This window comes from Canis aureus, chromosome 37 (assembly GCF_053574225.1).
Source record: "Canis aureus isolate CA01 chromosome 37, VMU_Caureus_v.1.0, whole genome shotgun sequence".
Lineage (NCBI taxonomy): Eukaryota > Metazoa > Chordata > Mammalia > Carnivora > Canidae > Canis > Canis aureus.
In genome coordinates this window covers 20134746-20160192 of record NC_135647.1, presented here as the reverse complement: position 1 = coordinate 20160192, position 25447 = coordinate 20134746, and the positions used below count along the sequence as shown (strand labels likewise).

The following is a 25447-nucleotide window of genomic DNA, read 5'->3' as shown; positions in this document are numbered from 1 at the left end:
CTGATGAATAAGATCTAAGAGCTGTCCAGCTACAGAAAGAACAAGATGCCAGATGAGTCTTAAGACCTACTTGTGATTTTTTAAGATGCAGTAAGAGCCCTCTATTGATTGGGGCGGGGGGGACTAGATATACAATATGATCTCAAATTTGTCCAAAATAAAAAATTTATACATATACAGATAAAAATTGTAAATGAATAAGACATCCTAACTTGTGAAAAAATGATAGTGAATTTTTCTTTTTTCTTTGATTTTCCTATATTTCTTAATTCTCATCAATGAGTTTCCAACATTATAGTACAATAGAAACAAAAATATATTATTTTTTTAAAATTCCTACCATTATTTCAAATAAGCAGAAGTCAAGCTGGGCAAATCTAAAAATGCTGCTAGAACCACCCTTTTCTTGGCTATTCCCCAACTCAGAGAGCAAGGGAGGCAGTGTTAGAGAACATAAAGTGCCAGCTGTGTGACTTTGAATAAGTCACATCACCTCTCTGGGCCTCAGTAGGTTTTTCTGTAAAATGAGCAGCCTGGATCAGTGACCCCTGCCCCAGGCCTAAGCCCACATTCTCCCTCAGTGGCCTCTAGATAGAACTATCTTTCAACATGCAATTAGATCTGGCCTTCCCTCATGACTAGAGAGAAAAAATATTTATGAATTACTCTCCAGTTTAGAAATGGATCTCTGTCTGGGAACAAAGAATCACAAACCCCACTGGCAAATTAGAGTCCATTATCAGACACTGTAGCAGCAAGCTCAGCCTAGTGGTAATTGTATCTGCAATAATAAGGCTGTGAGGGCCACTTTAGGCCATTTGCTATGTGAATCAATCATCATTACAGTCTAGCAGTGGAGTGGACATGGAAATGAGACCCTGTTACCAATGGCCAATTAGAGCAGAGATCCATCAAGAAGCTCATGGGGATGGGGTGGGGGTGGGTGGGAAGGATAGGCAGGAACATAGCAGGTGGCTTGGGTCTCTCTATCAGTTCCCTGATATCACATGTCACCTAGGAAGATCACTCTGAAACTACCCGTGATTCTGTTTAGGGTTCCTAGTAGATCTCAGTGACTTTAAATAATACAAACTCTGCTTGACCATGACATGCTAATTTCATATAAATGTACACTCCCCAGTGGGTGTTATTTGAATTTACCCTGTGTATTGGTGTCCTAGGATTGCCATCACAAATGACCACAACATAGGTGCTGTACGACATTGTGCCTGTAGTTACCGGTACTGTATTGTACCCTTAAAAATACATCAAGAGGGACATATCACATATCCTCATGTTATCACATATCCTCATGTTACATATCACATATCCTCATGTTATGTTCTTACCAAAATAAAATTAAATTTAAAAAAAAAGAGCTTACATGGCTACACTAGACATTCTGATACATTGCTAGAAAAAAAAGTCTACATTGACAAAACCTTTTTGGAAAGTGATTTGGCAGTATGTTAATAGTCTGAAAATAGCTATACGTGTTTGACTCAGTAATTATGTTTCAGGGAATTGTTTCTTAAAAAAGAAATCTGAACTACATAAAGCCTCCATCCACAAGATGTTTATGACAGCATTGTTTATAATAGCAAGGAAAATAGATAAATTTAAACAAAAGGAGATTACTTAAGTAAACAATGTTATACCAATATAATGAAGTAGTATGTCTCCACTAAAGTAACATGAATAGTTTACAAGAAGGAGAAGAGATGCTTATGTTATAACCTTAAGTTAAACTGAGATATAGAGGGGTCTGTATAATATGTTAATATAATATGTATAATAAGACTAAGTTTTTAAGCAGCAGAAAAGAGAAGAGTTACATCAAAATGTTCATAGCAGCTCTTTTAGAAAAACTGGATAATTTTCCCTTTTCTCCTTTTTCCCCCACCTTTTTGGATTTTACAACTTCTACAATATACATAAGTTACTTTTTTAATGGGAAAAAAGATAATAAGGAAATAAAAAATGCAAACCAATGTTAGTGACAAGGCAAGCAGGATTTTTATGGAAGGGCTGAGGGAGAAAGGAAAGGGTGGTAAGATCAAAGATCTCCTAAAATCTAAGCAGGACACACTAGTTGCTTTCTCAGAGGCTCTGGCATTTGGTATTAAATTCTGAAACAGTAGATTAAACAGTAAATCTAAATTACGGGTTTGACAACGGTACATACTACACAGATGTCTCTTGAAAAATAAATAGATATCTGAGCTAAGTAAATACATGGCATAAACAAATGCAGAAATCCATGTACAGGTAAATTAAATAAGTACTTTGAACAGAAAATGCCTTTCTTTACTAAAGGGAACAGTTTAAAGTCACCTCCTTCTTTGCTTCTTAGGAATCCCACTGGGGAGAAAAAAAAAAAAAAAGAATCCCACTGGGAACCTGAACACTTAATGTCATTGACTCCACTTTGTAAGGCTGTGGATTAAGCTTTACCTCTGCAGGTATAGGGGATAGAAACTCAGAAGAAGAAAAAAATATCATTAGGCTGAGGATCAAATCAACAGAAATTAGACTGACCTAGATCGATGCCCCCCCGCCCCCCAAAATAGCTTTTCCTTCTGGACAAGCGCTGAAATGACAACCTAGTTGATTTAAAGGACAAACTGCCCTTCAGTTCAGGAAATCAGGAACACTTTAATATATATCAAACCTTTGCAATATACCCTCCTACTCCCATTTCTTAATTAAAAAGACTTCTACTTGTGTTTATTACCACATAGCATCTGTTAGCAACCAGGATGGTTTTGTGGCTCTAAGTTAGGGCACAGAGCTCAAAATCTGGACCCATTGAGTTAGTCAGATTGCCTTGGCCATGGGTCCTCTGAGGTTTATTACTGAGTATGACACAAACATTCCCATGTTTTGACTTCTAGGACTGGCTACTGAAAATGTTTATGTCCCATAGTCATATGGTTACTCACACTCTTTTAATGACCCAGAGAACAGAGGTCTGCTTGGTCCCCAAAGCCAGGACAGGTGGAGATGCAACTCTGTCCATGATTTGATAGTGCAAGGTCATACACTAATGACTGGGAACAGACTGGCTGGCCCCTAGGACTCCAGATATGGCTGTTTCCCAAGTGGACTCTCAGGTGACTCTGCTCAAGATATTATATCAGGATGTCAGTGGAGAACACATGTGGGCCAGCCATCATGGACAAGCAGCCTGAATGTCCCACTGCAAGGAAAGAAAGGCCTAATACAATCAGGCAAAAGGCTGATGAGAGCCACATTTCACTGGCATGGCTATCCAACAGACTTCTATTCATTCATTCAACAAAACCTTGGGAGGGCCTTTAAGAGCTAGGCACTACTACCAGTGGGTTTTTTTTTTAAGATTTTATTTATTTATTCATGAGAGACACAGAAAGAGAAAGAGATAGAGAGGCAGAGACACAGGCAAGGGAAGAAGCAGGCTCCATGCAGGGAGCCCGACATGGGACTCGATCTCAGGTCTCCAGGATCAAGCCCTGGGCTGAAGGCGGCGCTAAACTGCTGAGCCACCCGGGCTGCCCATTACTACAGGTGTTAAAGACACTAAGATCACAGTCTACAGGGAGGGGTAGGGGCATAAACTGACAATTACAATATGCACATACTGGAGGGTTGGAAGAGGCACTGAGCTCAATTTGGAAGATTGGAAAAAAACATATCAGAGGAGAAGATGGTCAAACTGTGCTATGAAATTCTGTGCTCTCATGGAGCAGAGACTTGGGAATCTGGGAAGAAGTAAAGTTTACTGCCTACATTTGCATAGAATCTGAAACTAGCCTTTTTTTTTTTTTTCCAGGACTACTAAGGGTACAGCCGGTGCACTCTTTGGGCCTCTAGAAACACAGGACACACTGGCTGCAGATAACAGGGTTTATGATACAGAATGAGATCACTGCTTTCATGTCCACAAAAAGATAAAATGAATGCCTATAATGCCTGGCCCTTGGCAGCATTCGCAGGAACAGTATCTCATTACTAGGGAAATGATATAAAAAAAAATTATAAATTGCGGAAGCCATGGCTTAACTTGGTGATTTGGAGTAAGTCATTGCTCACCCATGTAAACAGTGCTGCCTCAGTCTGTGCTTTCGACTTACTGGATGAAAAGTATTTGGATTCTTTGTTGGCTAAAGAGGAACCTTTTGCTTGGCTGATCATTTGGGTTTTGAATGGAGTGGGCAGGATCTTCAGATTTTAGAACTTGCATCAGAGTGTCTGCTCAATTCTAAGAAAAGCACTTCATTTGTCTGGTTAAACGAGCTGTGCCAGCTGCATATGTCTTATCACTGAACTGAGACAGGCCAAAATTGGCAAGATTTTGGAAGTCATTGAAGAAAAAAAAACCTAAACTATATATTTTCAAATTATAAAGGTGGGTAAAGCAAAGACCTGATTGAGTTAGAGGAGTGTATAAATTTAGGATTCTATGGGAAGTAGTGAAGAAATGAATTCTCCAGACTAAGTCCTTCCAAATATGCTCTCTTACAAAGCCAATAATGACAGATCAGCTTGAAAAAATTATAAAGAGACCATATTCTGAAAAGAGAGGTTCTACTTGAAACCACCAGGGTGACCCGCCTTTGAGCACTGGTAGATGAATGACTTGCACCTAGAAAGGAATCAGAGTCCCATGAAAGGGCTGAAAAGAACCAAGAGGCTATCTGAACATTTTTTCCTTTTTTTCCCCCCATAGTTAATTTCAGAGTACACTCCAAGTTCATGGTCACAGACAGGATTGAACCTCCATTTGCCACTCATTAAAATATTCTTCTTAAAATTTTCTTCTTTAAGAAGTCTTCTTGAAGAATGACTCTCTTAACAAAATTTGATACTTAGAAAGTAACATCTTTATGACTTTGATTTCAGTAATGTAGAAGCCTGGGGATTTTATTTCTCTTAAAAATGAACAAGAGACACAAATTAACTGGGAGAGTTAAATCCATGTTTTATTAAACAGAGTTTTCAAAATGTGATTCTGGGAATCCAAAATGTCTGTATGATGGTGCCTCTCCCCAACACGAATCCTGCAAAGGAGACAGATGGAAAATCTCCTGGGTTTCAGGAACCTCCACGTTAAGGGGGATTTTTTAAAGCCGTGAAGTCCAAATCTGCCCACACACTACACATCATCTCCTAAGGGAGCGTCAGAGCCACCAGCAGCCAACAAAATCACCAGACCCTGGGCTCCTGTCACTCCATAGTATGCGATGCTTGGATGAGGTATTTCCCTGACTTAACTTATGCCATTAGCTCCTGGGATGAAGAAGTGTGCCATGGGAAAATCCCATCTTCACACAGTGGAAAACAAAATAATTTTATCTTTCAAACATTGGTTTCTGTATTTTTCTAAAAGCCAAATGAAGAACACATCAATTATCCAGGAAAATAAACTAGAAGTTTTTTTGTAGCTTCCAGGAGGACAAGCTATATAGGGAAGGCAAGTCCATTTTATTTTTTCTTCAGCAAAGCAATTACTGTCCTTTTCTTGGTGTTGGGTGCTCTTGTCACATCTGACACACCAGTTTGATTGCCGAGAGAATGAGCAAAACAATGAGCCCTTAGCACAGGGCTCCCAGAGGCTGCCAGCACCCGAGTGCATTGGGTAAACACTCCACTTTTGGCAGTAGAAAATTAATCTTTTAAACAAAAATGCTTTGTCACAATTCCACTCCTACAAATGAGAGAGAAAAGAGGGAAAGGACTCTGAGCCTTATTTCTTCACAATATGCTAAAGAAAGATATTCAATTAGAATAGATATTGTCAGTGTCCCAATTTACAGATGCCTTCTAGAACACGTAGTCAAGAGGTACAGCTCTGGGAATATGAGAATATAAGGATGTCAAAACATGGGGGTTTTTTTGGTGTTTTTGACACATTTTTTTCTGCCTAGGCTGATTGTTACCTGCAGTCACATTGGAGAATTAATGACATTAGCCTGGGAAGCCATCTGACGTGGCAATGGGGGTAAAGTTGGAGGCATTCAGAAGGAAATCACTTTAGGAAAGTATTCAAACCACCACAACCATCTTTCTATTCTAAAATATTTTCCACCTGGATGGCTCAGTTGATTAGGCGTCTGACTCTTGATTTCAAGCCCAGGTCATGATCTCAGGGTCATGAGATTGAGCTCTTAGTCAGGTTCCACACTCAACATGGTTCAACATGGAACCTTCTTGAGATTCTCTATATCCCTCTCCTTCTGCCCCTCCATCCCTGCATATGCATGCTCTCGTAAAACATATATAATATAATAAATATAATATAATATAATATAATATAATTAATATAATATAATACAATAATTTTCCTTAGAATGGCCCAGAGGAGTGAACTTAGAGTCTCCCAGTCTGGTCAAAGGGAAAGCCTTTTCAAGTTGCTTGGCAAGACAGATTCTGGAACCTCAAAGAATGAAGTAGGCTGCCTGCTAGGGATCCTCTCAATAGAGTGCTGGTCACTGAAAGTCTGAGTCACTCATAGTTCACTGAAATCAAGAGAAGGGAAAGTATTTTCCAATTTCAAGGGCTGTGGAACAGTGCTAGAGGGTGGTTGGTGGTGGTAGTGGGGAGGGGAGGTTTCTGCCAAGAGAAATAAATTCAATTATATGAGGGGTAGATTCAATTTATATGAGGGGTAGATTACAACTGGGGTGCATCTGACTGTATGGTGTTGAAAGAGATGGGTTTCACTTGTGTTTTTACAGTTGTCACCCAGGTCTCTATGACAGCTTAATGGAAATGGAAATCTAAACTAAACTAAACTAATCTAAACTAAAATATTGTACATTGCTCACCTTTATAAATAAATTACATTTATGGGATCCAAAATGAAGAACTATTCTTCCTCTCTTTTATCAGGTGGAAGCAGCCAGACAAAAAGGACTAAAGCAGATCCCAATACCAGGGATGGGACTGAAAAGAAGTCAATGAGGCTGGGACTGTGTGTAAAAAGGTTTAGGACTGCATGCCAATAAATTAGATTCTGTTAAAATAAAGAGCTTTAAAGAGAGAAAAGGCAAACATCAGTGGGAGAGGATACTTGCAACAGATAGACCCAACAAAGGATTTATAACCTATGTTTAAAGTCCTTCAAGGCAGTCAGAGCAATCAGATTTTAAAATATGAACAAAAGACTTGCAACAACATTTCACAAAACAAGATACCCAAACGACCAATAAGCATGTGAAAAGTTACTCAATGACATTACTCATGACAGAAATGCACATAATAACATAATTGAGATACTAGCAAATACCGCCTCTATGAACATGCACACACATGTGCGTGCACACAAATAACCAAGATTTAAAAGACTGAAAACACCAAAACATTCTTGTCTGCAAGAATGCAGGACAACAGAGAGCGTTCTACACTGCCGCTAGGATGTGTGGAAAATGGTACAATCATTTTGGAGAACTGTTAGCAGTTTTGTCTAAAGATGAATAATATATGCAGCTCGGTGATCCAAAAATTTCACTGATAGGTATAAACCCAATAGATGTGAGCCACCAAAACACATGCAAGATTGTTCATAGCCACTTTATTCATTATTACCTCAAACTGGAAATTATCTGAATGACCATTAGTGGTCAAATGAATCAATCATAATATAACCATTCAGTAGAGTACCACAGACTGACAAAGAAAGAAGTACTGAAAAGTGAACAGAATGCCTGAAATGTTACAGCAAAATATTGAACGGATGAAGCCAGATAAAAGAAGTATGACACGTGTGTAATTCAATTTATATGAGAAACCAGTCAAAATTAATCTATGATGACAGAAGTCAGAATAATGGTCACTTTTTTTTTTTTTTTGCCTGTTTGAGGGAATTATTTATTTATTTATTTATTTATTTATTTATATAAGTTTATTTTTTATTGGTGTTCAATTTGCCAACATATAGAATAACACCCAGTGCTCTTCCCATCAAGTGTCCGCCTCAGTGCCCGTCACCCAGTCACCCCCACACCCACCCACCTCCCCTTCCACTACCCCTAGTTCGTTTCCCAGAGTTAGGAGTCTCTCATGTTCTATCTCGTTCTCTGACATTTCCCACTCATTTTTTCTCCGTTCCCCTTTATTCCCTTTCACTATTTTTTTATATTCCCCAAATGAATGAGACCGTATAATGGTCACATTTTAGGGAGAGTTACTGCACGAAGAGCAAAGGAGCCTTCTCAATTGCTGAAAATGTTCTGTATCTTGATCCAGGTGGTGGTTATAATGGATTGTGTGCATGTGTGAAAATTTATTGAGTTGCACACATAGGATATATGTGCTTCTCTCTGTGTGTGAGCTGCACCCTGCTCAGAAAGTTGCAAAGTAGTACAATACTGCTTCTTTTTCTTCTCGAGGTCCTTTTCAGGACTCCAACTCTGCATTTACCATGTTATGGAGGAATCATTTGCATTCTGTATTATTTAAAAGTTGCTTGAAGATAGACACCATATATGTATTCATAATACACATATGAATGAAATGTATTCATTTGTATTTCTCCACTGCTGAGTACAATGCTTGCTATAGAAAAATTCCTCAATAAATACGTATTAAACTATCCCTAAAACACTCTAATCCCATGTAATTCAGACTCTCAATCATGTGTGTTGTTCACCTCCCACCTTATACTTTAGTTGTAAAGGTAAAAACGGGAGCAAACCTGGGTAATCCTTCCAATTGTCAAGGCTTCAGGTGATGAAAATATGTTGAATTTTCCTGCCTGGGGTGACCCTGTTTAAACCAGAGGTTCTCAAGATTGAAGAACATAACACTCAAGTGCAGGACATATTAAATCTGCAGCTCACCGGCTCTGCCCCCAGAGTCTGGTCTACCAGGTTAGGGATGGAGCTCCTGTCTATACTTCTAACAAGCACTCCAGAAAATTCTAATGATGCACACTGTGACAAATACGGGCTTGGACACACAAAACTTCTGGCTTTGTAGAGATTATAGGAATATTAACTGAATAACATGACTCGCCCCCTCACCTAAAAGGAGACCTCCACAGTTTTAGATTCTCTCCCCTCAGGATATGAGAGTCTCTGGAGAGTCTTTCAAGAGAGGAATTTTTGGAAAACACCTAGATTAAGTGATCTCTCCTGATGCATTAGATTCCACCTTTCTTTGGAAACCAGGAGGAGATACAACATCTCTAATTCAACTAAGGAAACAGCTGTTATGGCTGAGCATCCACTTCTGAGGTAACGTGTTACTGCACATTGGGAAAAGAAGGAAGCTCTGTGAGGTTCATTGAGAGATTTTTCTTTTTTCAAAAAATGATATTCAGGGAAATTTTTGCCAATTCTTTTTTCAAGATAGAGGTCTTAAGGCCATGACAGACTGACAAGCAGCTGAAAACTCCAAATCAAGACTGGCACCTTGTCCCCAGTTTCCATCAGTAAGTTGAAAGTGGGTTGTCAGATTTAACGTTTCCCTTATGTTGAATTATTTTGTCAAGTAAATGGTGTTCTTTGGAGAAAATATATAAAAACAAGGGAGATCCATTAAGTATAAAAGTTAAGTTTCTCTTCTCTAGGCACCGAAATATATATATATATGTATATTGCATATATATTATATATACTTATATGTATGTGTCTATTATATATGCTTTGTATGTACACATATTATATATATTTTGTATGCATATGTATATATACATATATATACACAAAATATATATATTCATTTTTATATATATACACATACACAAAAATATGTGTATATATAAAGAAAGAAAGAAAGAGAGAGAGAAAACATTACCAAATCTGCAGATAGTGGGTTATGCTTTACCATAGCTACTACTCTCTGGAGAAACCACTCAGAATGTAGGCACCCCTGTAATATACCTGGGCTAATGTATCTATAACGCAAAACCAACAAATTAAATATAAATAGAGAGATAAATAAGTATATGGACCAGCCACGTGCAAACACATGAACATACGTCACGAGCAAGTACGTGGCCATCCAGGAAAATTTACTTTAGTTCCTCTGACTGGAATATAACAAATAGCTTTTTAGTTTTGCTTAGTCATCTATTTCTTCCTAATGCAGACAAGGAAAATATTCTTGAAAAGCAGCTGTGAATGGGTAGTGACAAGTGGTTTCCTGTGGTCTAAGAACAAGACAGCAATTACTGCCTGTTACGTTCTTTTAAATTCCAGAGGCAAAGGAAGTTCGATAATGTTGTATTGGCTTTACAGTTATTGAACGAAGAGGAGGAGTCTTGAGATAAAACAGGGTTGTTGTTTTTTCTTTCCTTTTAGAACAAAGTTATAAATATATCTCCACAGACGATACGAAATATCAGGGGAATCTCTGAGCTTCAACATGGCTCCCTATTATCTCTTTAGACAATATAAATGGTAGAAATTACAGAATTAAAGGCAAATGCGAACTTTCCCCAAAGAGGTCCAGTAGTGCTGGTTTCCCTGGGAAACCTGGTGCTGGTCCTTAACCTCTCGAGGCCTTCATCCCTGCATTGAGAGCCTTCTGAAAATACTTCTGGTCTGCTGACTCTGGGTTCTGGTCTGCTGACTCAGAACCCAGAGGCTGCAATGAACTCTTTGGGAAGAAAGAGCTGGAATCCCAGAAAGTAAAATTTAGATGAGAGAGTTTATCCTCTGTGGGCTCAAGCCTCTGAATCTTCTCTTCTCTTCCTTCCATGTCCAACATTGTAATTACTGGGTAAAGCGGGTTCTATCTTTGGGATTCAAGCAGAGCAGACGGGAGCAGAGGGAGTCAAGAAAAGACTTGAGGGAAAAGGTGAAAGCTGAAGAAAAGCCACAGGAGATGGAAAAGTGTGAGTGAACATCCACAGGCAGTTCCATCAGCTCAAATTCTGGAACGGTCAAAACGTCTTCCCTCAGGAATATGCGTGCAGGCATCACCTCGGAGAGACCACCCTGTCTAAAGGAGTGCACCCCCACAGTCACAACCTTCCATTCTGCACTTTGAGAATTCCATTGTCTTCTTCATGGCATTTATCACTGCCTAAAATCATATCACATGTTTATTTCCTTGTTTATTTATTTTTTTCTTTATTTATATTCCTTGTTCCTGTCTTCCTCATTCTCAATGAGGAGAGGGCGGCCTGCATCTCATTTATTGCTGACTTTCCAAAGGCTGGAACAGTGCTGCACATAATAGGTACTCAATAAATACTAGTTGAGCTAATGAATGAAGCCCATAGATGGATCGATGGGGTCAGGCTTCTGCATGTCCCTGTGTCTCTAGGGGGATACCCCAGACAGCACATACCTGAGGCTCAGAGTCCAAGAGCTAGGATGAAAAATAGATTGGGTTTGCCTGGGATTGTGGGGGTTCTAGAGATGAGAGACTTTTAGTGCCAAGGCTGAGAAAGTCCTAGGCAAACTTGAACAAGTTGGTCATTCTCCCTCGACTTCTGAAGGTCTATGATACCTTACATGAAAGGAGAATGGGGTCAAAGTATTTACCATCCTTTCAAGGTCACCCCAAGCTGGCTTATCCTCTGACTGAAAGTCATGGCTCCTCTCAGGTCTTCCTGTACAGTCTCAATCACTATGTCTCTGGTGCCTTGGATGGCAATAGCTCAGCTGCTACTAAGCCCAAGTATCCACACCATCCCTTGTGGTTCTTCTCTACTCTACACCTTAATAAATAGTTCTTTTCCAAATAAATCTTCCAGAATTACCTAAAGTTGAGTGAACCACTGTGTCCTATGGACCCTTGACTGGCAGGAGGAGAAAATGGGAACCATAGAAATAAGCCTCCTGAGAAACCATTAATACGCAAAGATATTTAACTTCTCAGCCTCTTGGTTCCCCTTCTATGAATCTGTGGCCATCCCACAGGGTGGTTAAAAGAAGTGATTAAGAAAATCTGCTGAAGGCTGTTTGTTAGCTTATCAAAAGCACTTCCCACTATCTTTTAGCCACTGTTACTGGTTGTCGTACCTTTGCTCTTCACAACAGAACAACCAGGGAAGGAGCCAGCTTGCCCCAGGTTTGATAAGGGCCCCAGGTTTTCACCTCTCCAAAGGACATGAAATAATAGGCAGAAATACTCCAGATTTAAAAATCCAAACATGCATGAATTGCTATTCTCTTAATATTGTTACTTCAGGGCCTTGAGTGAAACCCTTAATGTTCTATACATTCTGAGCTTTAGTGGTAATTTTGATGTCTGTTTTAGGGGAAGGTAAAGAGGTGGAGACTGTAAGTTTGCAGGAAACCCTCTACCTGTTGGATAAACCCACACCTCCCCACCAGGCCAAGCTGCTGAAAGAAGCAAGAAATCAACAGGCCACAAAATGAAACTATTTTGAAGTCAAGAAAAAGGTTCTCCATTTCTGATTTAAAGATGCTGTGAGCTGTCTGCAGACCTTAGGTAAAAACAGGCCATTGAGAATGTCCCTCGGGGGAGGATAAGCATGGAGGCTGAATATTAACAGCTAAAACAGTATTTTTTCATTATAAGAAATAAAGTAAGTACAAGCAAGAACATGATAATTCCGTGATGAAATAAGACAATTTAGGAAAGACAGAAAGGTGGACAGAGCTCTCATCTTATTGTAAAGTGAATGAAAACACACACAATATAGGAGCACAAAAGGCTTTGCACATAACTAAGAAAAATGAGAACAAAGAAGGAATATATGGGAAATAATTAACACTAAAGTTCATAACAGCAAGGCCCACATTAACTCATGTTGTAATGTGTTACAAATAAGGACACCTTCTGAGTTTTCAAGAGGACATGGATTTTGTGGGGAAAACTATGTCCTCTTGAAAATCCATGTCCTCTTGAAAACTCAGAATGTGTCCTTATTTGAAAATAGGGTCTTTGTGGATGTAATTAGTGAAGGGTCTCAAGGTGAAATCTTTCTGGATTTAGAGCTCACCCTAAATATGATTACTGGTATCCTTGTAGGAGAAAGGAGAGGAAGACTTGGACATAAAGAGATTCACAGGGACACATGGCCACATGAAGGTGGATGCAAAGATTGGCGAGAGGCCTCCCCCGCAAGACAAGGACCATGGGGAGAAGGAAAAAGCTGGAGGAGACAAGTCTCTCCTAGAACCACTGAAAGGAGCATGGCCCTGCCAACACCTTGATCTCAGATTTCTAACCTCTAGAACTGTGATGTAACAAATTTCCATTGTTTTGAGCCATCAGTTTGTAGTAATATGTTACAGCAACTCTAGGACACTAGTGCACACATCAAAGTTGTCTACATAGTTTATACAGCAGGAGCTCAATAAATATGGATGCTCCAACAAGTCATCTGGATGAATTTGCTCTACTGTAAAACGACAGAGGTACCACCATGCTTACATCGTGCTCTTGTCTCACAGTGAAGATCCAGCACTTCATGCTTCCTGTTTTAAATTTTGCAACCAGTGCACTTCATGTAGAAAGAACACAGGGTTCAGAATATGGAACCATCAGACTGAGATTGACGTACCTGCTAATCAAACCCGGCATTCCATTTCCAAACCACTCATTCCAGTGAGAATCACTAATTACACCCATTAGGAGGCTTTATCCAGCGCTGCAGGGATGTTTATATCAGTGGCATCTCTCTCAAACAAGGCCCTATGAAGATGATTCTATGCCGAATCTTTGTAAGGGTGTAAGTATAGCCCCAGACCTCGGGCATCCATCTATGCAGGTGGAATCCTAGCATTCCACCCCTTGGCTGGGAATATTTTTACTCTCTCCAACATCCCAGTGTACTTCACGTAGCCCTGGTGATAATTCTTGTCTCCTTTTCCCTGCCTACCTCTTTCCCTGCTCTTGAAGCTGTGGCTTCCAAGCCCACTTTTCTGTTCTTAGGTTGCACTAGTTCTTTCATCACCACAATTCTGATCTGACGCCAAGTTGACCACACTTGTGGTTGATTACTGTGCTAATATTTTCCATTTGCCTCTCCCTGTCACTGACTGCCCTTCTCCTGGGCTCCAAGGCATCAGCCTCAATGGTTTGCATGAGCCAGGCCCCCTTGTCGTAGCTTCTAGTTAAATAGAGGAGGTACTGCCAGGAAACTGGAGGGTGGGAGGAAAGACAGGTCAGATCAGGGTATTGATTCCCCTCCATGTGCCCTCTGTGCCAGCCCTCTGTCTCTGTCTCTGCAGCCACAGCTCCTGCTGGAGACCCCCTTGCAAGGCTAGATATCCATTGGTCCTTCGGGCCTGGGGCTGTAGACTGCTTTCTGCTGGTGTCAGTCCCTGCAGTGGGCTCCCTCAACTCTGTCCCCACATCTATAAACAGTGACCCTAATAAACTCTTTCCACTTGTACCTCTGATATAGTTCTCAATATTAATCCTGATTTGCACATTTAATACTCTGCCTAGCTACAGATGTTAACCACACACACACACACACATACACACACACTATCTATATCATAGGAAGAATTTGGCTTCAGAATCACACATCCCTTAAATAAACAGTCATGTTATTGGATTGCTATGTTCATCTGAGTTATTCAGTCTCTTTGAGTCCCAGTTCAGTCATCTGTGAAACAAGACCATATACCTTGTAGGGTTATGAGGAAACTGAAATGAACTAACATGAGCATTTCTTATGTGCCTTTCATCTCCTCATTCAGCTTCCTACAAATATTCCAGACCCTGTCCAACCTACTTCCATGTGCTATCAGGTATGGCCCCTGCTGGCCAGTCTCTTTTTTAAGGCTGGCATTTGCATGGTCCTGTCCACATGTCAAATAAGGATTCACCCAAGGAGCACCTGGGTGGCTCAGTGGTTGAGCATCTGCCTTTGGCTCAGGTCCTGATTCCAGGGTCCTGGGATCGAGTCCCATAACAGGCTCCCTGGGGGGAGCCTGCTTTTTCCTCTGCCTATGTCTCTGCCTCTCTCTCTATGTGTTTCCCATGAATAAATAAACAAAATCTTTTATAAATAGATAGATAGATAGATAGATAGATAGATAGATGATAGATAAAATTTTTAAAAAAGGATTCACCCAAGCCTCAGTGCCTCCACATCAAGTAGGATGGATACGCTATTGAGACAGACAGACAGGTGAAGTGGCCTGTCCACAGTCACCAGAATTCCGATGTCAGTCTGTCATCTCTTATGCTGGAGCTTTGTTCTCACCCTGTTGCCTCCATTCTCCTAGAGGAGATCCCACCCACCATGAGGTTTCTGGTTTGTTCTGCTGAGTGTGTGGTATGCCTGAGAAGACAATAACAATGACAGCTTTTGTCACCAGCCATGGGGCAGGGTGGGAGAGGTTAGAAAAGAAACTGTGGAGGAAGTGACTGTGGGCACAGAACCAGCCCCCATGCCTTGCACACGATGACTTGAACGGAAACAGATTCGCTTCTCAAATTGATGAATTGGCAGATGAACACCCAGCTGCTGGGTGTTTCCATCCTGATTGAAAAGCCTGCGTGACATGACCATGAGCGTGTCATGCAGAAACTAGTCCTAAATAAGACCCTGTTCGTCCCTCAGCCCTTAAGAATTGTGCCTCTGTGGGCAGAGCAATGCAAGACAGGATATGGGTAAACTAAGGCTGGTCTGGAATGAATGCAAAGTTATCATTTCACAAGTAAGGGAAAAGTGGCATGCATCCCCAAGATTTCTGAAAAAGAAAAAAAGAGAAATTAATTCAGAAAATATGAGCAAAGACAGAATAGAAGGGAAAAAATTCTTAAGATTTGCTATTGGAGACTTCACTTTTAAGATTCATTCCAGCAAAACAAAAAGGCAAAGAAACATTAATATCTCTTTCATGAACTATATAAAAGTAAATAAACCCATAAAAGGCGGTTAAAGAAAGACTCCAGTCTATTCTGTCACCAAAAAATCTTTAAGGAGGACATAGCTTGCTTTTAACAAACCCCAGAGCCCCAAATTCAAAAAAGTTTAGAAAGAGTTGTTACAATTACTTTGGAATTTAATTTTTAAATTGAATCTATTTATTTTTTTTAAAAAACCCTGAATTTACAGAAAACATAAAATGGTGAATAATAAAGATTGTGATTGGTTCTATGTTCAGCAGAGGAACCTCCTCCAAACATAACTGCTGTGCCCAGTCCATGGCTAACACTGATGGCCAGGGTCCATCATCCAGACTGACACTTAACACAGAATGACAGATCACCCATACCCATAATTCGTCAGAAAAGCTCTATCTCATAAAAGCAGCATATGCTCACTGCCAAAAGCTGGAAAAAAAAAGCAGGGAAAATCACACAGCAAAACAAATGAAAATAGTCACCGATTTCACATTCCAGAGGTACTCATTGTTAACATTGGGGAATGCCTTCCCATAGTTTTATAATTCTTATATCAATAAAATAAATCAAAAAATAAGATTTAAATACATGTGAATATAAATAAATACTGTGAAATATAAAGAAAGTAAATATGAAGTTGTACAATATGAGTCCATTTTATTTCATCTCTATCATAGTTTATCAGTCTCTTATTATTACTCAGGGTGATCTTCTCAAATTTTTCTGTTATAAAATTAACAAAGTTCTGTTTTTAACATTTAAAATAAATTTAGGCTTTGTAACTTGGTATAGCCACTATGGAAAGCAATATGAAGGTTTCTCAAAACAATTATGAATGAAACTACCAATATTTTTTTAAATTTTTTTATTTTTATTTATTTATGATAGTCAGAGAGAGAGAGAGGCAGAGACATAGGCAGAGGGAGAAGCAGGCTCCATGCACCGGGAGCCCGACGTGGGATTCGAGCCCGGGTCTCCAGGATCACGCCCTGGGCCAAAGGCAGGCGCTAAACCGCTGCGCCACCCAGGGATCCCTGAAACTACCAATATTATCCAGCAATTCCACTTTGGGGAATATACCCAAAGGGGGTGAAAACACTAACTGGAAAAATATCTGCACTCCCATGTTCATAGCAACATTATTTACATTAGCCCAGACATGAAACAATGTAAGTGTGGATGAATGGATAAAGATGTGAGATATATAGAGATAAACAGAGTATTGTTCAGCTATTAGAAAAGGAAATCCTGCCATTTGCAACAACATGGATGAATCTTGAAGGCATTATGCTAAGTGAAATAAGTAGGACAGAGAATGACAAATATTGCATGATCTCACTTACATATGGATTCTAAAACAAACCAAACTCATAGGAAAAGAGGAATACCTGGGTGGCTCAGTGGTTGAGCATCCTTCAGCTCAGGGTGTGATCCAGGAGTCCCGGGATCGAGTCCCACATCGGGCTCCCTGGGTGGAGCCTGCTTCTCCCTCTGCCTGTGTCTCTGCCTCTCTCTCTCTCTCTCTCTCTCTCTCTCTCTCTCTCTCTGTGTCTCATGAATAAATAAAAAATAAAATCTTGAAAAGAAACCTTATAGGAAAAGAGATCAGACTTGTGAATACCAGAGGTGGTAGGGAGGGAGAGAGGGAATTGGAGAAAAGTGTTCAAAAGGCACAAGCTTCCAGTTATAATATAAATATGTAGTAGAAGTAGAGTGTACAATATGATAATTATATCTAAAACTGCTACATGATCTATAAGAAAGATGTTAAAAAAGTAATTTCTAAAAGTTCTTACAGGGAGAATTTTTTCCTTTATTTTTTTTCTTATTTCTTTTCTTTTTATTGTATCAATATGAAAAATGGATGTTAGTTGAACCTGTTGTGGTAATCATTTCACAATATATGTAAGTCAAACCATCATACTGTATGCTAAAACTTGTACAGTGACATATGTCAATTATTTCTCAATAAAACTAGAAAAAACAAAGTTAGTCTCCTGTCCCTAAGTAAAAAGAAACACCAAAAAAACTAAACAACCAAATTCCATGCCATGTTTCTACAAACTTTCCATGTTATTGTAGACCCCAGAAGATTTGCATGTGCTATTTCCTCCATTTTAAATGCTCCCTTCCTTCTGTTCATCTGACTACAAATTCTGGCTTTTTGTGAAGGGTCCTTGACAACTCAGTCCCATATATTTTCATTAAAGAAAAAGAAAAACCTTACACTTTATTCCCAGAAAGGAATAATATAAGAAGCATAACTCAAGGTTATTCTCTTCTCCCTTGCTCAGTGCTTCTAAGAGGTATCATGTAAAAATATAATATTAGTGAACCCACCTTTCTTGAGTGGATGGAGTTAATGCTAAAGCTCAGGCTTTCCTGTGACTTCCTTCTTTTGGACTCTTCCTTGCTTTAGTTGTACTTGAAATTAGAGGAGGTTGGCTATGGTCATATGTCTGACTAAGTTTCATATGGTCATATGTCTGACATTTCAAACTCAGTTATCTTCTTGCTTCAACCCACAGGTCTTCACATAAAGCCATAAGTGGGTTTTTAATAGCTGTCTGATTTGCATGCATTGAAGTCTGTATACACTGGGCGCCTAGGTGGCTCAGTCATTTGGCCGTTCAACTCTTGGTTTCAGCTCAGATCATGATCTCAGAGTCATGAGGTTGGGTCCCACATCAGGCTGCATGCTCAGTGAGGAGTCTGCTTGAGATTCTCTCTCTCCTCCTTCTCCTGCCCCTCCTCCAGTCATGCTCACTCTCTCTCTCTCTCTCTAAAATAAGTAAATCTTTAAAAAAAAATCTGTATATGCCTCAGTTTGTGAACTGATTTAAAACTCAGAAGCTCTCCCTGAACCACATCCCTCATAACAGAATTAATCTTTTACACAACAAAAGTAATCTTTAACAAAATTAATCTTCAGTAGCACTGAACACTGAATTACAATTATTTGTTTATATATGCATATTTCTTTTCAGTCAGAAAATTCCTTAGAGCAAAAACCATGTCTTATTTATCTTTTTATTTCCAGCATAGTACCTGACACATAAGAGCCACTTAGCAAAAATTTTTTAAATAAACAAATGACAAATTGTTAATAGTGTCACATATTTTAAGCAGACCAATTCTTATCTAGGTTGTTTCCTAGAAATATTAGATTATTATAATCATAAGAAGTCCCTATAACAATGATTCTCACACTTAAGTATGTTTCAGAATTATAAGGAATATAATGGAATTGCTGGGCCACCAGAGTTTCTGATTAGCAGTCTGGGACCCCAGGATTTATATTTCTAACAAGCTCCTGGGTGATGGTGATGCTGTTGTCTGGGGTCTACATTTGGAGAACTACTGTTCTAGAACAAAATTTTCAAAACCATCATTCAGTATCACCTCTGGTGTTTGCTAAATTTCCAAATGCCACTATGATATTCTGATTCAGAAACGTGGACATGATTCTATTGCAGCAAATTTCATGTGTGATTCTATCGAAGCAAATCCATTCACAGGCAATTGGAAATCACTGGACTTGAGCCACACTCACAAGTAAACATTGGAATGAGATGGTAAAGAGTAATTTCCTATCCATTGTTTTCTGTGACTTAGCCAAATAATTGAGCAACTAAAACAATTTTGGGGGGGGGGGAATCTACTTTGTAATTTTGGATAAACTTTACTATTTAGTTACTGACTTCATCATACACTATAGAACTCTATTCTTCTAAACTTTCTGATCTGGATATTGCAAACCTCAGAGTAACAATCTCCCAATCGACAAATATTAACTAGATACATATTAAGCAAAAATCACTATGGAGGCTCCAACAGAGAAGGAAGGAAGGAAGGAAGGAAGGAAGGAAGGAAGGAAGGAAGGAGAAAGAAAGAAAGAAAGAAGAAAGAAAGAAAGAAAGAAAGAAAGAAAGAAAGAAAGAAAGAAAGAAAGAAAGAAAGAAAAAGAAAAAATGTTTCGTTGTCTTCTAGAAGGATCTCATGAGCTGGTTGTGAAGATAAGAAGTAGATATATTTTTTTAAAAGATTAAAAATTCCAAATAACAAATGATAATTATCAAAGAATGCAGGTAAGGAATGCTAAGGTAACTTGGAGGGAAAGGAGAGTGGATCTCCAAAGCTGGCAAAGTAAAGAGAAATCATCTGAAGGAGAAGGCATTCCACAGTAGCATCTGAAGACAGAATTTGAGAAGGATTATGCCTAGAATAAAGTTCCAAAGAGAGTTTGCAACCCAAGTCTATTGCAAAAGGAAAGTCCTAGTGATAGAAGTAGGACATCTTGACTTCTATAGAAACAGCAAGGGTATCTTTGTCAATTAGCTATTGGCGCTTTTTTGCAGATGACATTGCTCTGGAATAGTACGAATGATTCCTCTGTGCCATCTGGCATTTTCTGGCTAAGAACAGCTCTTGTGCTGAAACGCAAAAATGGTAGCAGTGAAAATAGCACAGAGAAAATGGTGGCCTGTGTTTACTGACATGTCTTGGCATGTAAAAGTAAGAGTCAAGAGCTGCTAGACTGTATAGAAACCACATTCATTTTGGTGAGCCCTGAGGTGCTGGAATGCCTTTCTCCGCTATGCAATAAAGTTATTCAGTACTTATTGCCTTTGGGAAAAGAATTTCAAGTAGAAATTAAATAAACCTCTGAAGAATAATAGCCCTTGATTTAATTTTGAAGCAGGTGTATGTGTGACCACCCATCCTTTAATTTATTGGAGCAACGAGACCATCAAGGGGTTCCTTAGTTATTGAAAATCTTGTAAGAACTACCTAAAATAAACCTTTAAGACAATCTTCTATTCATCCCATCAGTGAATATGGGACCACATATTTTGATTCATGAAATCAGAAATAGAAAATATTGAATATTTCTAAATTGTAGATTCAGAAATAGAAAATATTGAATATTTCTAAATCAAAGGCAGGATGCACTAAAATAAGAAAATTGCTTTAGTATTTACACAAATAGGGACTAGCTGTGGATGAATATTGAAAGGCTAATCATTGCCTAGCTGCCTCCATATTCTTACAAAAGTTCTGTTCCATCTACAGCATCGGTTAAGGGATACAAGCTGACCACTGTGTTTTTAACAATAAACTAATTTGGAAAGCAGCCCTATAGGAAATGGTAGACACAACTTAACTCTAGTCAATCAGATTCTCTCTCATAAAATGTTGGATTTGGCACACTGAGTGATTGAGTCAGTTACTCTCAGGAGCCAAGGCAAAGTCATGTAGACTTGAGGCTGCTGCCATGTTGAGCCACAAGCAAACAGAGGATCCAGTGAGTGTGATAAGAGATCCATGTGCTTGGATTGAGAATCTGTTTTATTAAGTATTCATAATCACCTTCAATGTTTTTTCCTTGATCAAAATGAATCTTAGGTGAATAGACATCATTGCAGGATCTAAATGGGATCACACTGGTCCCCTCTTAAAATTCAGAGGTTCCTTGGAATACTGGATGAAATTGACTAACAGCACCCCAAGGCTGTCCTGTGGCAATGGCAATGCTGTGGACATTGAGTTTTTGTAACCACAAACTTTTCCAGGAATGTTTGTTCTTCCTCTATAATCATTAGAGAGATTTTTACACAATATGGCCATTCTGCATGTTCACATAGTCTCCAGGAACATTAGTCATGGGCTCAGGATTCTTCCTCAATGTAGTGTGACACAACTTTGGCAAAAGGCCTTTAACAAAGGCCTGTGAGGGGAAGGATGGCTAACAACCAAACCATCACAACTGGAGGCTATTTTCATCTCATACTCAAATTCTTCAAGACATTCTGTTATAATTTCTGTAGAACTGTCTTCTAAAATAATTTCCTATTCATCTCCCTTCCCTGCCCCACCCTATTCCTCCAAATCCATTCTGGGCTGAACACCATTCTATATTCCCTCACATAACCTTTTGAGCATATTTGTATGTTTGAATGTACATTCTATGGCATTATTTTTGAAACATTGGCTGATTTTTTCCTTGTGATATTTGCCCCTTTTCCTTTGTCTCCTGCTCCCACTCACTCCTCCTACCCATATTCTGGATTCTTCGCCTAGAGGAAGAGGAAAAAGACAGAAATGGTCTACTGGCTTAGCTTTCGTATTTCCTAAAGCTCCAAAGAATTAAAGAGATTACATCTACACACCTCAATAAAGAGAATGTTCTAGAGAGAGGTAAAAAGCCTACAGGTCTCTTGAGAAGGGGAGACCCTGTACTGCTTCAAAGCAAGGCTTCTAAGAGATAACTAGACCTTAGAGGAGATAGTACCTAAAGTGCTGACTTTCCTTTCTGGAATTAAGTTCAAGGAAAGGAATTAAGTAAAGTAGAATGTATGCTTTTCAAACCTGAACCTTACAGTTGCTGTATCAATGTTGAGTGCTGTATCAGATGCTTGAGTGGGACTGGTTTATCTGTGGTCTCCTACAGACTCTCTGGAGCATGTTTTCTGAATTCTGGAAATGCTGTTGGCAAGTACACTTGCCTCCTTTATGAAGGATCACGTTTCTCTTGGAAGTTGCTCATTTAATAATCTCTGTGGCACATGGTAAATTGGTTGGTGAGACAAAGGTCCTTCAGTGAGATTAATAACATAGGCTGTTTTTAACTGTTTATCAAAAAATGGTTAAGAGAGGGTTTGAATTGCTAATATTATCTAAATTTCTTTCATTTGTTTGCTTCCTTTAAGATTTTCTTCTTTCTTGCTTTCTTCTTTCTAATAAGATCCTATTGTTATCTCCAGAAATAAAATATTAAACTGTAGAAATATAGATAAGAGATGAGTAGACTTTCAACAAAGAAATTCATTTTAAAAACACCACCATGGAGTGGGGAAGTGTCTGGTGGTACAAGATGGTTGATTGAGCACATGAGTGTAATACCTTCCTTGCCAGAGATTCCACTAAAATGACAAGTTAGAGTGCAAGAAGAAATAAATCTGTAGCAATGAAGAAACTGGGAAGGAAGGTCGATTGTAGATGAAAGACTTCAACACATTTCCTGCATATGAAAGCAGATGGCAACATGTCGATGGGTGAGACAAAGTAGAAGAAGCCAAAGTCCAAATGTGAGTGTGAGGGGAATTTCAGGGGAACCAGCCAGCTGCCAGTTATCCTGGCAAAATGTCAGTGCATGTCTAGGTGTAGGGTTAGTGATCCCCTCTCACTTTACCCCATGCATATTGATAGAAATAAGGGAACCAGGTTTTTACTTCCAGAAGTGAGAGGAAAAAAAGTAAACAACTGGAGGCTCTTCTCTAAAGTGATGAATGAATTGGCTGAAGAGGGATTTGTATTTTAGTGTGAGTGTGTTGGTCTAATAGTAAAGCTCTCCTTGTTCTGACATTTGGTGGAAAGAGATGAAACAGAATGTCTTACTAAAGGCTCATTCCCCATGTACACATAGTAAAGCAAAACCTGCCTGCTAACCAGCCTTCTTCCTTCTCATTCAGGAGACAATCCTATCAAGAAGCATATCAACTCAAACTCAGAAGAAGCCAACAATGGATAGTGATCATTAAGAAATCCTTCATTTATAAATATGAATGTAAAAACAAGATCACCAGATATTTGAGGAAAACTACCAAAATGAAATGAAAAGTCCAAAATGCACAGTCTCAAGGAAACAGAAATAATTCAGGAACCAGAAAGAGATTTTTAAAATATTTAATTAATATCTTCAAAGATATTTGAAAAAAGACATTATATTCCTAAAACAAGAATAGTATGATTGAAAAGGGAACAATTAGAAGACAAGAAAGAGGTTTTACAAATTAAAAATATAGTACCCAAAAATGAAATTCAATAGAAGGGCTGAAATAAAAAACCAAAAATCTCTCCTAGAGTTTAAAGCAAATAGCAAAGAGTAAACTTGAGGGTAAAGACAAAATGTATAGAGGATTAATATAAGAGTTGCAGAAATCCACCAGTTGGCTAAGAGGAATTACAGAAAAAGAGAACAGAGAATGTGAATGGGAGAATTTTTTTAAAAGAAATAGTAGGACATTTCCTCAAATAGAAGAAAGACAAATCCTCATATTTGATGAATCTACTGAGTACTCAGCAGGATGAATGAAAATAGTTTACACAACTAGCACATCCTTTTGAAATTTTAGAACACCAAAAATCGAAAAAAAAATCATAAAAATCTCCAGAGAAAAATGCAAGGAACCACTCAACTTTTCACTAGTCACATTAAATTCAGAAGATAACAAATCAATGTTTTCCAAGTTCTATGGGAAAAAAAAATATTTTGAACCCATAATTCCATACCCAGTCAAATTTGCATTGTCTGAGAGTAAAATAAAGATATTTTCAGACACACAAAGACCCATTTGTATGTTGTATTTTCTGTCTTAGGAGGTCTTCGGAGTATATATCCCAATAAAACCAAGGAGAGTACCAAAAAGATGACATGGAATGTAGGACAGGCCTTAACTCCAGGAGATCACTGAAGAGAAGCCCAAGAATGATGGCTATGCAGCAGATCTAAACAACAGGTCCAGATTAAAACATTCTAGGAGGGACCATATTACAGGGGACCATGAGAAGATAAAGGGATTCTACATAATAGTAATTAGTATGATTGAAAAGCTGGATACATGTGAGGTTGTGATGGAGACCTATGGTTCTTTTTTAGGTGAAGAAAAAAGAATCCCAATTAGAAGTACCCAGTAAACATAAAGAAAAAAAGTCAGTTTCCAAAAATGAAGAGAATAAAATATGACTTGATTTTGAGTGACTGATAAAGTGTAAGAACAGAAAAGTCCATGTGACCTGAAGGCTAGAAACATTTTCCTTCCAGTGCACTGGAATCATGACATCAGACCTGTAAGGCAGGACAAGTAATCCTTAGCTCCATTCTTATCTCTGAAGTCAACATTTATATAGTCTTAACAATGTCAATGCTGCTTATTAGTTTTCCAGTTCTAGAATCCACAGAGAGATAAAGCATAGAAGATTTAATTATCATCATAGAATAGAATAGAAATGTTCTCAATTTTGACAAAGTGAAAGCACAGTTACAGCTGCCAGAAGATGGGAAGTGGGAGGGCAGTGGGAGATGGAGGCAAGTGTAGGGGGTTACGGTCCCAGGAGTGTCAGATCAAGAGATAGAGTTTGTGAGTGCAGGGTGGCAGTTACCAGGCACTGGGGTCAGGAGATGTTGGTCATAGGGTACAAAACTTTGTATTAGAAGATGAATAAGTTTGGGGGATTTAATGTACAGCATGGTGATTATAGTTAATAATACAATGTTATATTGAAAGTTGCTAAGAGAGTAGATCTTATATGTTCTTTCCACAGAAATGGTAATTATGTGATATGATAGACGTGCTAGCTAACTCTATAGTGGTGATCATTTTGTATTATATAAGTGGTCAAATCAACATGTTTACCTTAAACTCATGTCAACTATATTTTAATAAAGCTGGAAAAAATAAATCAAGTTTATAGAATAATAAGTGGAGATTTATTATTAATATTTATTGTCATACAAGTAAAATATAATCACCAAAAAATGGAAAAGAAGGGAGAAAAGAAGGCAGAGTGGAAACAGTAAAATAAACCTTTATCTCCTATGGCAGTGGTCAATATCCTGGTCAAAAGGACTAGTTAGTTCTTTATTGCAAGGAGCAGAAATCAGGATGACTAGTTTTTA

General features: G+C 38.7%; 1 long non-coding RNA gene across 4 annotated transcripts in view; it reads left to right on the top strand.

Annotated features, from left to right (window-relative positions):
* Positions 1 to 25210, top strand: part of LOC144306421 (uncharacterized) — a 36827-nt gene extending 11617 nt beyond the window's left edge. Inside the window, exon 3 of one of the 4 annotated variants that reach the window (XR_013373536.1) lies at positions 23241 to 25210. This is a non-coding gene — a long non-coding RNA (uncharacterized LOC144306421). The other 3 variants (XR_013373535.1, XR_013373538.1, XR_013373537.1) reach the window with 3 other exon arrangements.
* Positions 25211 to 25447: the final 237 nt, after the last annotated feature.